Below are 17,049 nucleotides of genomic sequence, written 5' to 3' on the forward strand. Positions count from 1 at the left end.
TAGACCCATCTAAAACTCTATCCCCCCCCCTCGTTCTCTCTCCATCGTACACACACACACACAATCTCATGCCTAGCTATCCAAGTATGATGGTCTCTCACTCAATAGTAGGCACACGCAGTCCCCCGGTATATATATGACTAGCTAATCTTAGTCTCCATCACAAACATGTGTGTGGTCTATCTCGATTTCTCTCGGGGCATCTTTCTATCGCGCACGCACCTCCCTCGATCTCCCACCCATATAGTCCCCTCACGATCTTGAGGGGATCTCTCTATCACAAACACACCCTCTCTCCCTCCCCATGCGTCCATGTTCTCCATGTGTCCCTCTCGACCTTTGTTCCTTGTTGGCCAGACCTCTATTGGACATGTCCTATAGGGGTGTCTCTCTCCATTGCAAACAATCACGCACTAGCTATCTTCATGTATCTCCTCGCCTCACTTTTCTATCTCGGAGATGCATGCGTGATATGTTTGCATAAGAAACGAAAAAACACTCTCTCTCTAATTTATCATTTCTTGTCACTTTATCTTTCACACACATACTCTTTTTGCACACTCACTCATTCTCCTTAATAGGCATTTGGTCTATCTCGACTGAGGCACTCTCTCTCTTCGGTCCATAGCATATAGATTTATTGAAAAGACAAACATCACAAAGTTTGACCATGTACGTGGAGAAAAACATTTACATCTAGAATGGCAAACATATACCATTAGATTCACCATGAGATGTAGTTTTGTATGTTGTATATTTGGTATTGTAGATATAAATAACATTGGCGTAAAACTGATCAAAGTTTCCAAAGTTCGACTTCTAAAAAATTTACATGCACTGCATTATCGAGCGGATGGAATATCTCTTTCCCCCTCTCAGCTATCTGACGCACCACTCAGCCTTATCGGGGCTCCTCTATCTCTCTCAAACTTTATATCTCCCTGGTTCACACATACACATGTCTCGCTCGCTCTACATATAGACCCATCCAACTCTCTCTGCCCTTGTTCTCGCTCTATGTGACATGCACCCCCCTAAGTACCATAATCCCTCACTCCATCATAGGCTCACGCACTCCCCCCTAAGTACGATTATCTCTCACTAGCCATCAGGAAAACACGTATTGTCTCCTTCCATCCATACGTCTATCTTGATATCTCTCGGGGTATCTTATATCGCGCACACACCTTGTCACTCGATCTCCCACCCATGTAGTCCCATCACGATCTCCAGGGGATCTCTCTATGACAAACATACACTGTGTCCTCCCCATGTCTACATTTTCTCCGTACGTCTCTCTCGACCTCTCTCCCTTGTTTGTCAGATCCCTCTTGGCCAAGTGCTAGGGGTCTTTCTCTCTCGGTTTCAAACAACCACACACTATCTCCTCACCTTGCTTCCGTTGTCGAAGATGCATGTATGATATGTTTGCATAAGACACACAATTTTTCTCTACTTTTATCGTGTGTTGTCCATGTCTCTTTCACACACGCACACACACTTTTTTCACTCACTCTTTGTATTTCACACACACTCTCTCTCTCTCTCTCTCTCGTTAGGGACTCTCTCATGTCCATAAGCTTATGGATGTTTTGAAAAGTCAAACCTCACAAAAGTTTGACCAGGTATATGTGGAGGAAAAACATTTACATCTGGAACGATCATTAGATTCATCACAACATGTACTTACTTCATACTATCATTTATCTTTGGTATTGTAGATATAAGTAATTTATTTATAAGCTTGGTCAAAGTTTCAAAAGTTTAACTTTAAAAAAATGTTGGCACTACATTATCGAACGGAGGGAGTAGCTCTTTCTCTCTCTCTGCTATCTCTCACGGGCCTCCCATCTCACTCGAACTCTCTATACCTACGGATTATACGCTCACTATGTCAGCGTATAGCTCTATATATTGTTTAGTTAACTGGTTAACCAATCCACATGCTGCCTTGTCAGCTCGTGTTCTCTATGTTGTTATGCTGGCCCATGTGGCAGTGGGTGAAAATTAGTAAACTAGAGGCCCATCTAACAAGCAGTGAAGTAAACAAAGTTGAAACCACTCAGGATAGCACCCCGCACGCTAGTAAATTGAGGGTGCATTGAGGACACACTTCTTTCGCGTGAAGGACGCACTCGCGCACAATTCACCACTTCGTGGCGGCATGCACAGAAGGACGCACTCACGCACACCCAGCAGGCCCTCCACTATGTAGGCTAAAACACGTGCCAAATTCACTTGTGATGCATTTAGAATCGATGCCCCTCCATTGCTCACATGGTGCCAATCTGGATCACCTACTTTGCTCCGGTGCCAAATTAACTCACGCAATGAAAAAACACTTGTGTGGGAGAGAGAGGACTGAGGCAATAAAAAAACACTTGTTTGCAAGAGTGAGAGGCTGGTGTAGTTTGTTTGCTTGATTTGTTTATACGTGTGGGTATGTGTACACATCGGTGCCAACTCGCTCACATCATGAGAGCGGTGCCAAAATCTTTTGATTTGACATTGATGCGTATTATGTGGCATACTTTTGAGAAATATGGCATCGGCCACATAGTGGAAGGCAACAAATGCCCAAGCTCTTCACGTGCTCCTAGGTAAATGAGAGGAAAGAGAAAGAGAGAGAGAGAGTGTGTGTGTGTGTGTGTGAAAAAATATCACTAGCTAGCCAACCCTATCGTATGAGCGAATGATATTGATACCTCTTCATGACATGGCAATCTTATACAGCCAGCTACTCTAATATGTTCTCTTCTTTTGCAGATAAAAAAAGACACGAAAGCGAAAAATGTGCTGCACTATAACAATCTCATCGAATGCCTTGATCTCCATCTTACAGAAATTGATTTGGTCAACTACCGAGGTAGCACATCTGAGATTAAATTGGCTAGGTTCTTTGTTCTGGAGGCAAGTGTGCTCAAGGTAATGAGTTTTGGCGTTCTCTGGCGCAACAATGAATGGTGTGCTGATCACCGCAAGCGTCTAAGCCTAAATGACAAAGTCTCCGCATAAGCTAAATTTGTTTTTGAAACATCAAGTAGCCAGAGACTCGAAAATTTATTTGCCCATTAGTAATTTTTCAGGGTGGTGGATTTTAGTTTGTACGATAATGCTGCATCCGCCTAAAGCAACAAAAGTTCTTACGTAAACTTCCTAGTAATTCCCTCTTCATAGGTGCAGCATTACTCCTAAGATTTGTAATTCCAGTTTGAAACTTGTAATATTGTCGTGTCCTATTCCTGCATTTTCAATATCCTTCGAATCAAAGAGGTCCGGAGTTGGTAATGATGTTGTGCCTGTCATCTTTCATCGATAGCCGTCGGATCTAGATCTGACTTATACAAACCAAACTTCTCCAGTTTTGCAAAAAGATACCCCCACTTGTTCCCGATTTACAAACAACTCCTTTTCTCTCACAATCAGCCTTATCTCCTCCCCACCACATCTAGAAGGCCATGGAAAATTTTGACGCGATGGCTGCTGCCGACGCCGTCCACCCCCAATCTTGGTGTTCCGTGCAATGCACGGGCATCTACGCACGGGAAATTATGTCAAACACAGCTAGTTGTAAGCAGGCTAGCTCTACAGCCATGATGATAGTGACTGCAGACAGTGAGGCTGACTATGGTATGCCAAACACGGCGCCTATACTCAGGTGTCATCTCCAGCGCAAGGTCTTGTCACTTCACTGTGAGGAGCAACACGTAATAATTTGACCAACAGGTAGTACATTGCTACTACATTGGTAGTACTACTACTAGTGCTAGCACCACCGTCTAGATTTAGTAGTACTACCACGCCCATCTGGATTTAGTATTTGACTAGCAATATCTAGTAATGCGTGTCACAAAAAATGTACTACTCCCTCTGTAAATAAATACATGGTGTATTGTTTCATTCCTATCGGCGAGAGAACTTAATGTCTTTTTGCTAATTAATAGGATTACAAGCAATGAAGTAACCACTGCATGTCATGTTTGGTAGTCTCAAGTGATCGAAAGCATGCATGGCCCACATCTCTCATTGGTTGATATGTCACGAAATAAGAAACAAGGAGGGAGTTAATGTACCGTGCCTAGGTGTTTTGGGATTATTTGGTTTTCATAAGGTGACTGGCACAACATTTTTGGTTACGTGCATTAACATTTTATTAGTTAAATCAAAGGTTAAAACTTGGCGCAAAATGCAAAGGGGACCAATAAACCAGTAAACATCAAAGTTCTCTCGTTTGGCCCCAACTAGAGGTACGGTGAGATGACTATACTGCACCGACACAGAGGGGGACGTAGCTTCATTGACTTACTGCACCTGCCTTTGTGTGTATGACACATGGGCTCAACGGGTGGCTGGCCCAGCTATCATACAGCCAAAGGCAGGTGTAGTAGAGGGCCGAGGAGTAGATGGCCAACACGCACGTGAAGTCAACACAGTCTGCACTTCTCATATAAAGGCTCCCCGCCAGTCCAATCTAGTATGAAATCCTACGCACCTACACACCCTAACCAAGGGCAAGAGTGATCACTCCAATCACAATAGTTGACTAGAAGCTAGACCCATGGAAGCGATGAGAGCGAGCATCAGCCGGCTGTGCCAGATGGTCCACGACGTCGGCCTGCGGCCCGTCACCAAGGAACGTCTCCAGGTAGTGCTTGAGGACACCAGGGCGAGGAGCCGCTTGGACAATAGCTTCAACTCCTTGTTCGATGAGGTCCTCGTCGGCTTCCTCGACAAGTTCATCATCGTCAAGAAGCTCACGGACGACCTTGACGTACGCCTCCAGCTCACGCGCCCAGGCTCTGCGATGCCCGCCACCCTCAACGGCCTCTATGGTGAAAAGCTCCTCGATGCACTGGTGGCCCTGCGACTGCCCGCCGTCACACCGGAGAATGTCCACCTCGAGGTCATGCTCACCACGCAGTGCCTGGTGCTCCAAGACACCATCAACATAATCACCCAGGTCTATGCACAAATCATCCATAAGGACTACTACGTGCAAGAGGAGGAGGATAGGAATATGGCCTTCTTGGACCGCAGGACAACCTCGGACAACATTGTTCAGAAGCACGTTGAGCTCGCCGCCAACGTAGCTGCTCCTCACACGTCGGTTGGTCACCCGATGCACTAGGGCGTGAGGATGTCGTTGATGGATCCATATGTATCTTTATCTTTCCGTCAAATCCATGTAGTAGTATATGGTACTACTAGTAATTATCTTACCTTTCACATCAACTTCATAATTTTAGTACATACTTGTAACGCCCCGGATCCGATGCGCCAGGTGTCTTCCAGCTATTCGTCATTGTTGCCATGTAATTTGCTTGCGTGTTGCATTTTGCCATGTCATCATCTGCATTTCATCTGCATGTTTTTCAAAACTTGCATCCATTCGGGTTCCACCGGTTCTCTCCGTTGTCCGTTCTAAGCCCGACCACACTCGCACGTGCCCCGTCGCCCCTCTCAGACCTTGTTTCGTGAGCGGGATAAAAACATTCTCGGAATGGACCGAGGTTTGCCGAGTGTCCTTGGTATAGCATCGGTAGACCTCCCATCAAATTTCGTTCCATTTGGAGGTCATTTCATGCCCCAACGGTTAACCACGTAGCCTGAAACCCCTCTCTCTTTGCAGCCCAGCCCCTCTTCACCACAGCCCATGAGCCCATCCAAACCCCCTCCATGCTCTCGGTCGTTCGATCATGATCATGTGCGCGAAAACCGCTCTCCATTTGGAGTCTCCTAGCTCCCTCTACCTATAAAAAGTACTCCTCCCCCGAAAATTCCGGATCAAACCCTACGCCTAACCCTAGCTCCGCTGCCCTCGTGCCACCGGACATGTCCATCCATGCTGGACAAGACCCGCCGCCGCCTCTAGCCACTGGGCGAGCGCCACGTCGCCTCCCCGTAGCTCCAGCCACCGTGGCCCGTGGAGCCCATCACGGGCCCACGCGGGCCCAGATCCCCGCCGCCCGACGCCTTCCCTGCGCCGCCCCGCGCCTCCGCCGGCGTCTAGCCTCGCCGTCTTCCACCGGCGCCGCCCCGTTGTCGTCCGGCGCTGACCCGCTGCCGCGCCCCCGTGCCGGCGCCCCTCGCCTTCCTGCCCCGCCACCTCGTGCCTCCCGAGCACCGTCGGTCGCCATCCGTCCCCCGCCGCCCCTCTCCAACCCCGTCGGCCTGCTTTCCCCGTCGTCTTCTCCGGCGAGCCGCCGCCTACCTCGAAGTCTGTGTCGTCGAAACCCTAGATCTTGATCTGGGAGGTATTTTTTTGCCAGTCCCCGAAATCCTTTCATTCTGGTGCCTTGTTCATCATGCCATAACTTCATGCTCGGTGCTCCAACTCATGCATATAATATATCAACATGTTCAACATGAGATGCTCTTCATTTCATTCCATTGTGCCATGATTGTTTGAGTCCATATTGATGCCCTATTCATCATTGCAAGAGTGCTATATGATGTTAACTGCTGTGTATTATCAGAACTTGGTGATTTGTCATTTTCATTGCATTTTGTGTGTGCATCCTATGAGCTTGATGTCTACATGAGTTTTGAGCTACATCATGCCATATTTACAGTGGTGCAATCCAAAAATTTTTGCGAGTCTTGTAGTGGGTGCATCAAGCTTGTTAAGTAGGGTACTTGTTGTTGCTGTTTTGCTAGGCTGAATCTGCTATATCATGATGCTATGTAAACCTGCTGCTACAAGTCATTCTATGCATAATCTGGAGATGTTCACTACGTATGTTTTGTTATACATGTCATTACCTATACATCCATGTCCTTGGTTGCATTTATAGCCTGGTGTAGCTTGTTGTAATCTTGCTCTCAAGTTGCTAAATAATGTTGCTGTCAGCCTGTTGACATTAAGTTCAGGTTTGCCATGTGCTTTTCTAGTGATCCATGCACCCTATGACCATGCTATTGCCCTGTTTAGCTTGATAATCATGTCTTCTTACTGTTGGTTACCTTGTCATGCCATTTATTGCTTTGTTGTGATTTGTACAAGCTCACCAACATGCCTATTTATCATTGTTCCTACCATGTACTGTATATCTGAATCTGTCATATCATTTGCCATGTTTGCATGGACGCTACCATCTTTTCTGTTGATCTTTGGAATTAGTTCATTAAGGGAGTTTTGTTCTTTGTCTTTAGTATTAGCATTCTATGCTCTATTTTTCCATGTGAAGTTCTTGTAACATGTTGTTCGATAGCTCTAAACATTGCAACATGATGTTATTTCTGCCATGTCCAGTGATTTCTGCAACATGTGAAGTCTGTGAAACTGTTATTATTTGCAATCTTGCCATGACCTTTTGAGCATGTTCTAATGATTTCTGGAGATAGCTCGGTGTTCGTGTTTTGTCATGCTTTACCTTTAAATCATGTCCATGCCTTTTGTTATTATGTTGAGGTGCTGTAGCATATTGTTTTGATGCTTGTTAGATGCCTAGTTGTTGTTTTGGATAGCTTGTCCTTTAAACTTGTTTCATGCATATGTGTTGAACCGTTGCTCCATTTTGAGTGTGCTCTATATGCAACTTGCTTAGAATTGCATGTAGTTTTATATTATCATGTTGCATCCTTGTTTTGAGAGAGTTTGCTTGATGTTCGAATGCCTTTTGCATCAATGCCATGTTTAACTTGTTTTGCTCATATCTTCTAGGTCGTAGCTCCGAATTAAATGAACTTTATATGTAACTTGACTAGAATTTCATGTAGATCATCTTGGTGCGTCTTAACTTGCTGTTTAACAACTTCAACTTAATGTTTGTTCAGATCTAGACCAACTTCTAAATTTGCATATGAGGGCTTACCGGATTTGTTATATGTTGTTTCCGCCTGATTTAAACTTGTTTGGCTATGTTGTTCTTGTATGCATCATCTCTTGCCATGAGTAGCTTCATGTAGACTTTGTCATGCATCATGTTTGGTTATGCATCATGTCTTGTCTATGTGTTGTGTGTTTACCTTGTTGTTTGCTTCTTTCCGGTTGTGTTCCTTCTCATTAGTTCCTGTTTCGTTGCGATTGTGAGGATTCGTTCGACTACACTTGGTTCGTCTTCGTGGCTTCATCTTCTTCATGGACTCGTTCTTCTTCCTTCCGGGATTTCAGGCAAGATGACTGTCACCTTGGATCTCACTACTATCATTGCTGTGCTAGTTGCTTCGTTCTATCGCTATGATGCGCTACCTATCACTTGTTCTTCAAGCCTCCCAATTTGACCTGTCAGCCTCTAACCTTTTTCACCCTTCCTAGCAAACCGTTGCTTGGCTATGTTACCGCTTTGCTCAGCCCCTCTTATAGCGTTGTTAGTTGCAGGTGAAGTTGAAGATTGCTCCATGGTGGATAGGATTATGTTTGGATATCACAATATCTCTTATTTAATTAATGCATCTATATACTTGGTAAAGGGTGGAAGGCTCGGCCTTATGCCTGGTGTTTTGTTCCACTCTTGCCGCCCTAGTTTCCGTCATACCGGTGTTATGTTCCTTGATTTTGCATAACTTACGCGGTTGGGTGATTTATGGGACCCCCTTGACAGTTCGCTTTGAATAAAACTCCTCCAGCAAGGCCCAACCTTGGTTTTACCATTTGCCTACCTAAGCCTTTTTCCCTTGTGTTTCCGGAGCCCGAGGGTCATATTTATTTACCCCCCCGGGGGCCAGTGCTCCTTCAAGTGTTGGTCCAAACCGAGCAACCTGCGGGGCCACCTCAGAGAAACTTGAGGTCTGGTTTTACTCGTGGCTTGACTTATCCGGTGTGCCCTGAGAACAAGGTACGTGCGACTCATATCGGGATTAGTCGGCACATCGGGCGGCTTTGCTGGTCTTGTTTTACCATTGTCGAAATGTCTTGTAAACCGGGATTTCGAGACTGATCGGATCTTCCTGGGAGAAGGAACATCCTTCGTTGACCGTGAGAACTTGTGATGGGCTATGTCGGGACACCCCTGCAGGGTATAAACTTTCGAGAGCCATGCCCGCGGTTTTGCGGCAGATGGGAATTTGTTAATATCCTGTTGTAGATAACTTGACACCAGTTTCGAATTAAAACGCATCAACCGTGTGTGTAGCCGTGATGGTCTCTTTTCAGCGGAGTCCGGGAAGTGAACACGGTTTTGAGTTATGTTTGACGTAAGTAGGAGTTCAGGATCACTTCTTGATCATTGCTAGCTTCACGACCGTTCCATTTGCTTACTTTCTCGCTCTTATTTGCGTATGTTAGCCACCATATCATGCTTAGTCACTGCTGAAACCTCACCACTTTACCCCTTCCTTTCCCATTAAGTTTTGCTAGTCTTGATACCCATGGTAATGGGATTGCTGAGTCCTCGTGGCTCACAAATTACTACAACAATAGTTGCAGGTACATGTTACGCGATGATCATGACGTGAGAGCGATGTTTGCTTGTTTTGGAGTTCTTCTTCTGCTTCTTCTTCGATCAGGGGATAGGTTCCAGGTCGGCAGCCTGGGCTAGCAGGGTGGATGTGTTTGAGATTCTGTTTGTGTTTCATCCGTAGTCGGATGGTGCTCTTATGTAAGATGATGTTGTATTCGTGTGGCATTGTATGTATTTGTATGTATACCCATCTACTATGTAATGTTGATGTAATGATATCCACCTTGCAAAAGCGCATCAATATGCGGTTCTATCCTTGGTGGGACCTTCCAGTCTCTTTAGGATAGTATCACATATTGGGTGTGACAGTACTCCATGCATGAACCACGCCAGAACCAAATTCTCATTACTGTAGGGAAAATCATTATTTCTATCTATCGGTCGCACCATGGAGCAGAACCAAATTTTACAAGTTACAAGTTCAAAAGGAAAAGCCTACCGTGTTCGTCGCACACCCATACAGTTGGTCCGGCACGCCACTCAAGGGGGAATGCGTGATGTGTTACATTTTCACTTACAAGTGGTACCGCAGTTGAGCAAACTGACTATCAGTAAACCCCCACCGCGTCCCGTGATGGCTGAGAAAATAGGAGGGAGAAGAGATGGATGTAGCATGGACTCCAAGAAAATTGGTGTCGGATGGGACTCGTGTGGGTGGCGTGTGTCGTACTGCTAGACATGAATGCCAGTTATGGACCATGCCACCCCACTGTATCGAGCCTATATCGAGGTGTTGGTTCCGTAGAACAAATTTCTGGGAGTTTGTGCTCAGCCCTCCTCTATCTCTCTTATCAACCAGCCAGCAGACGCGTGGAGCCCATCGTTTGTTTGCTCGTATGCAATCCCACATGTCAGTGAAAACATAAGAGGTCCCACTGAACCTGCACATCTTTCATCTCGATGTGCTGGTGATGAAAAACAAATCCAATAAAGATCTTCGGTGGCCGCTTTTGGAGTTACTCAAGAGTAGTAAGATTATATTTACAGTTTAACCCAAGATGCAAATCACGTGGCTTCAACTACCACTCCATTTTATTGCATGACAGGGCCTGGATGCTGGATGTCCCACGTGTCGGCAAAGGGAGGAAGAACTTGACCAAATCTTCGGTTGTGCTCTCGGATTAGACTAGTTGTGCTAACTTAAAATTTTATTATGTAGAATGGATGCAAGTTTTGGTATTGGGAAGAAGAGTACATAAATATATTGATAGAGCGCAATTTAGTAGATGTTCTAGGAATTTTAGATAGCAGAGGCTAGAGATGAGACTAGTGCACTTGTTGATAGAATAGAGGCTAGACATGAGACTAGATGTGAGGAAGCAACGTCTACTTCTTTACACTCGAAGAAGAAAGAAACATGCAAGATCGAGCCTCCGTAGATCAACAATGAATGCGTCGAGAAGGCACTAATCCAACTTACAGAAGCAGTTGTGGAAGTTGGATATCTTCTAAAATGTATTCTTGTGGTTCTTGTTTTCTTTGGTCTTGCTTTTCTAGTCAAATTTTGGTGATGTATTTCCATGTAACAAAAGCATTGATGAAAAAAAGATATGTGTTTGCAAAGAAAATGTACCCGGCCGGGATGCGTCCACGCGTTGGGCGCACGGCCATCGCTTTTGAGAGATGGCCCGGACACGACCCCATTGCCCTACCAAATGGACAGAATCCGTTTGGGGTCGTGCTTTGGAGTTGGCCTTACAAGTGGGACCGCACTTGAGGAAACCAACTATAGGCAAACCCCCACCTCGCCCGCCGGGCGATGGCTGAGTTATAGAAACAACGAGGTCAAAGAGATAGTTGTAGCATGAACTCCAAGAAATATGGTGTCAGATGGAAGTCGTGCTGGTGACATGTGTTGTACTCCTGGACGTGAATGCTTGTTCTGGCGCATGCCACCCTACTACTCGTATATAGTATCGAGGATTCGAGGTGGTGGTTACTTACAGCGAACACATTAACATATGGCCCACCTCACAATGTGGCCAAATTTCCTGGAGTCTGTGCTAGGTTAAAAAGTGTTCTTTGTGAGGGTGGGTGGCTGGTCTCAAGTTAAAAACTTGTTGTATTAAGTATACATAGACGTAGAGATAGTGCAACAGTTTTGAAAGTTTGAACCCAAACATCATAATGCAATTTCTACTAGACTCATCCGAGGACCTAGGATGATGGGATTCACAGCTATAGTAAAAACACCTGCCTGATGCGCGAAGCATGTGAAGCTAATACAAATAGTGTACTATTGTTGATTGGCCTCATCCGATAACCTGTTGCAATGCACGTACAACTATGTATTCAGAAAATATATTTTTGCCTCGTCGCAACACCCACTTAGAGAAGCGACTCGAAAGCCATTCATAAATTTAGTAAGTTTATCACAGGCATATCATTTTATTACATACAACAGGTCATCAACCCACAATGACAGCGAGAATACATTATAAATACTTAAGTTTTCATCACACAACAAATAACAAGCAATGAAATGAAATTCAGCTCAACCACTCGTCGGCGTTGGAAACGCTTGCTTTGAACCAGAAGTAATTCTCTGGGAAGGGTGAGCTACTGCGAATCTTGAGACCAACGCAGGACTGATCATCCAGGCTGAAGCGGCCTATGTCAGGACACATATTGTGAAGGTCACGGTAGGGAAGCAGAGCAATGTCCGAGGTATAGATACAGTTTCTTCTCATAAATGGTAGTAACGTTGTGTCAACAGCACCAGGATCGCCTTTCACCATCATTGGATAGTTTTGTCCAAGGAAGAGCGAGTTTCAATCAATACTATCAATACTGAACTAGTGAGAAGGTGTTGGTGCTAGCACACTAGTATCCATCTCGAATACCCTGCAACGGATGTTGGAATAGGTCTGGAGAGTGCGACCATGTGAGACAACACCTGCTTCCTTAGTATCATCAGTAGTGCCCTGTACACAGACAAGAAGAGGTGATCCATGGGAATTAGTTGCCAGGTGCCACTGAGTATATGGGTCCTCATGCTCGTCATCATCATCATCGTCATCACCCCCTTGGTTATAAAAAACAATCAAGTAGAGGCGGTGGAATGTTCACAGGACCTTAGAAACACCATAAGGTTAATTAGTAAAGGGAAACTAACTAACCCGCATGCATGTGGATGAAACAATTATAATTACACTAGAATACAAACGTAAAGAAAGCATAAGGATTCCATACAAAAACAGTGCCACGAGTGGTGGCAGCAAACACAAGACCCTCGTATTGGATTGCATCACAGTACACATCCGTGTATAGAAACTGATTTTTGAGAAATATCCATCCAGTCAAATAATGAAGGAAGGCAACAAGCTTGTCAAAGATAGCAACAACTCTGTAGTTCGTGTAATGCCAAGAGCGGTTGAGAACTCGACAAATTGCTATCTTCCAGAGAAGACAGTCACCATGATCGTATTTGAATGTGCGTAGAATACCGGTGTGCTCAACCTCTGGGCAGTCTGAGATTTTTGGAAGTGGAACCCACTGTCAGCATTCTGGATATGGGGGTATCCATACTTACTTGCCTGCGGCCCACCGCGTGGCTCCATCGACGGCCTGGTACGGCCCAACTTCGATATCAACAGCTCAAGACCCTTGCGAGGGGCCAATCCTTGTGAGGCGGATGATGCCACACCCCCTGAGGGGATCGACCTCTTCAGGCTGGCTCCCGACGGGTGGAGAGTTCTATAAAAGGTGTACCTCATGAGGCTCAGTTGACATAAGTCGTGATGACCAAGGCTAGACGGACGCCAGGCGGTCCCCAGCGGGCGCAGAGCACCAGTTTCCTCTTCGGTGCAAGGGAGGCAAGCCACATGTGCGGAGTCCCAAGGAATCAGCCAAATGTTTCCATTCTGGTGCAACAAGACCAAGACCGCCAGGGTGGCAGGACGAAGGTCATCACCGAGCCCACCGCAGCGTCACAACTAGGGGCTTTTCGCAGGCGAAGACCACTTTTGTCAGGATAAGCTGTACTACTTGTCCCCTTTCAAATCCGGCCGTTGTGGGATCCATTCCCGCCAACATTTGGGAAGAGAACCAAGGCCACTATAAATAGGACTCAGCCACCACCATAGAGAGGGGGATCCATTCTCATCCGACCACCTCACCAGCTCTCTTGAGCTCAAGAACACCTCTCCTCCTGAGGCCAGTTCATCCACTGTACTAGCTAATCCTCAGCCCTTCGAGCCAATCCACCAAAACGCTGGAGTAGGGTATTACACCGCAAGGTGGCCCAAACCAGGATAAACTGTTGTGTCTCTTTGTCTCTTCGAGCTCGACGCACTAGGCTTAGGAGGATCGCGAGTAGGAAGGCTGGTTAGGTTGAGATTTCCGCACGCACCTCAGAGTTCAAACCTCTCAAGGGTTTGCGGAACCCGTAATCCGACATTTGGCGCACCAGGTAGGGGTGCGTCAGAGATCTTCTGCCCCGTTCACCAGATCGCACCGCCGGCTTTGATGGCGGGCACTCCTCCATTGACTCGCCTGACGCGCGCCTCCGAAGAAGCGTCGGGGCTATGCTGTTTCACCCTCTCCCAGCGGCGGGTGTAGTGGCCACCCAAGTTCATACCGGAGATGCCGCCGTGCTATGACAGTGCGGCGGATCTGGCCGCCTTCCTCCATGCGTACGAAGAAGAAGTTTGGGCGGCTGGCGGAGACGACAAGGTGAAGGCCAACTGGCTCCCCATGGCCTTTGTAGGCGCACCGCGAACCTGGTTGCTCCACCTGCTAGAGTCCTCTATGGCCTCCTGGGAGGAGCTACGCAGCCTCTTCCTTGCACGCTACACAGCACCGGTGCCCGCCCGTCGTCGTAGCTCTCCTAGGTGGCTCGCAGGCACCACCTTCCGACTGCCACATCAAGAAGTTCTAACAACAAGTAAGTGCCGCCTAGGAGGGCTCGGGGGCTCCCCTGGGCTGGGCGGCGCCTAAAGCTGACCTCACTTTTGGCCCCGTGGATAATCCAGACACCACGACAGGAGCAGGCGCGCTCCCAATGCTTTGCACCCCCACCATCTGCAACATGGCGGTCACCAGGACCCTCATTGACGGTGGATCCCGCCTCAACGTGCTCTCCGCGGAGGCATTCGGCCTGCTGCACGTGCCACCCAGCCGGCTCCGCCCACCAAGCCCTTCTCCAGGGTCGGCAATGGCTCCACCAGCCCTCTGGGCAGATCCGCCTCCCCGTCACCTTCGGTACCCGCGACAACTACCGCACAGAGCTCATCGACTTTCACATCGCCCGGATGAACCTGCCATACAACGACATCCTAGGGTACCCGGCCTTGGCCAAGTTCATGGCGGCAACCCACCCGGCTTACAACCTCATGAAGATGCCTGACAGCAATGGCGTCCTCACGGTGGCAGGGGACGCCAAAGACGCACTGCAGGCCCTCAAGCTCGCCTTTAGGTCAGCGGCATCCGTGCTGCCCGATGAGAAGGGAGGCCCTGGGGGCCCGGAAGCTGCGCCGTCCAAGAAGAAGTAGCTATTCTCCCAAGACCAAGCCGAGACGAAGAAAGTGCCGGTCAGTGAGGAGGGGACAACCAGCGCCAGCTTCACTATAGGAGCTAGCCTCCCTCAGGACCAAGGGAAAGCGTTGGTCAACTTCTTGCACGCCAACAAGGATGTGTTCGCTTGGGAAACCAAGAACCTGGATGGGGTCCCGAGGGGAATAACCGAGCACCACCTAAAGGTATGCCCAAACATGTGGCCAGTGAAGTAGAAGGCTCTTCATTAGTCCACCGAGAAGCAGGCCTTCATTGTCCAAGAAACACGCAAGCTCCTAGACGTAGGAGTCGTCAGGGAAGTACGATACCCGGAGTGGCTGGCAAACCCCTTTGTCGTCCCCAAGAAAGGAGGGAAGGAGCGCATTTGTGTCAATTTCACCAACCTCAACAAGGCCTGCCCTCAAGATCCCTCTCCGCTTCCCCACATTGACTAGATTGTGGACTCCACCGCCGAGTGCGACCTATTGTGTTTTTTGGACGCCTTCTCAGGCTACCACCAGATCAAGATGGCCGTGCAGGATGTGGAGAAGACGGTGTTCCTGACCCCCTGTGGGGTGTACTGCTACACCTGCATGTCTTTCGGGCTGCGCAATGTCGGGGCTACCTTCTAGCAGCTGATGCATATCGCCCTGGGCACGTAGCTCGGGAGAAACGCAGAGGCCTATGTCGATGACATAGTGGTGAAGTCACAGGATGCCAGGACCTTGATAACGGATCGGATGGAGACATTTGCGAGCTTGCGCAAGGTGGATCTTTGGCTCAATCCCGAGAAGTGCATATTCGGGGTCCCCTCTGGTAAGCTGCTGGGCTTCCTGGTGTCGCATAGGGGGATCGAGGCCAATCCGGAGAAGGTCAAGGAAATAGAAGCTTGGGGGGCTGCATAACCTCACTTGGGCGCTTTATCTCCAAGCTGGGGGAGCGCACCTTCTCGTTCTTCAAGCTGATGAAAAGGAAGGAGCCATTCGAGTGGACCCTGGAGGCAGATGCAACCTTTCAAGACCTCAAGAGATACCCGACCATCCCGCCAGTGATGGTGGCGCTGCGCCCTCTCAAGCCCTTGGTGCTCTATCTGGTAGCCACCCCTTACTCAACCAGCACCGCCTGGTGGCGCTAAGGAAGGAGCGCCCGTCCAAGGACCCTCGGCATGACGCTCAACCACCAAGCAAGGCGCAGCATCCTCAGGACAATGTGTCTAGGGCCTCGGCCAACCCAGTGGCCGATGTCCCTCCCGAGGCTATGATTGACCCCACAGCTTGGGGGCTCTTGAGGACGGACCTCACAAAGCCATCAAAGACCCGCGCCCTCAAGAAGAGTGAGACTCCACTGATGCCTCTCCCCTCGTCGAGCACCCTATGTACTTCGTTAGCATGGTGCTGAGGGAGGCACGGGCGCGCTACCCCATGCCCCAGAAACTCTTGCTCGCACTCCTCATCGCCTCCTGAAAGCTGCACCACTACTTTCAAGGCCACCCCATCAAGGTCGTTTCGGCATACCCACTGGAGAGGGTGCTCCAGAGCCCGAATGCCGTCAGGCGAGTTGCAGAATGGAACATCGAGCTTCAAGCGGTCCATCTCGAGTTTAGCACCACTAGGGTCATCAAGGGTGCAGCCCTCGCAGACCTCATGGCCGAATGGACTGAAATCCCCGACCACGGGGCGAGCGAGGACCGCTCCCTCTTACCGGGAGATGAGGAACCAGACGGGTGGATCATGTACTTTGATGGAGCGTTCGCGCGACAAGGCGCGGGAGCAGGGGCGGTCCTCATCTCGCCCACCAAGGACAAGCTCTACTACATGGTAAAACTCTGCTTCCGGCAGGGCGAGAAAGTCTCCAACAACATTGCGGAATTTGAAGGCTTGCTCGCCGGTCTCAGGGCCGCGGCGGCGCTGGGGGTGAAGCGCCTCACCATCAAGGGCGATTCTTAGCTCATCGTCAACTTCTCCAACAAGGAATACATGCCCAAGGACAAGCACATGGAGTCATACCTAGAAGAGGTACGCAAGATGGAGAAGCGGTTCATGGGCTTGGAGCTGCAGCGCGTGCCATGAGGGATGAACAAGGAGGTGGATGATATCACCAAGAGAGCCTCCCTAAGGTTCCCTCAGGAGCCGGGGATGTTTGAGGAGTGGCTCTT

This window comes from Triticum dicoccoides, chromosome 4B (assembly GCF_002162155.2).
Source record: "Triticum dicoccoides isolate Atlit2015 ecotype Zavitan chromosome 4B, WEW_v2.0, whole genome shotgun sequence".
NCBI classification, from domain to species: Eukaryota; Viridiplantae; Streptophyta; class Magnoliopsida; order Poales; family Poaceae; genus Triticum; species Triticum dicoccoides.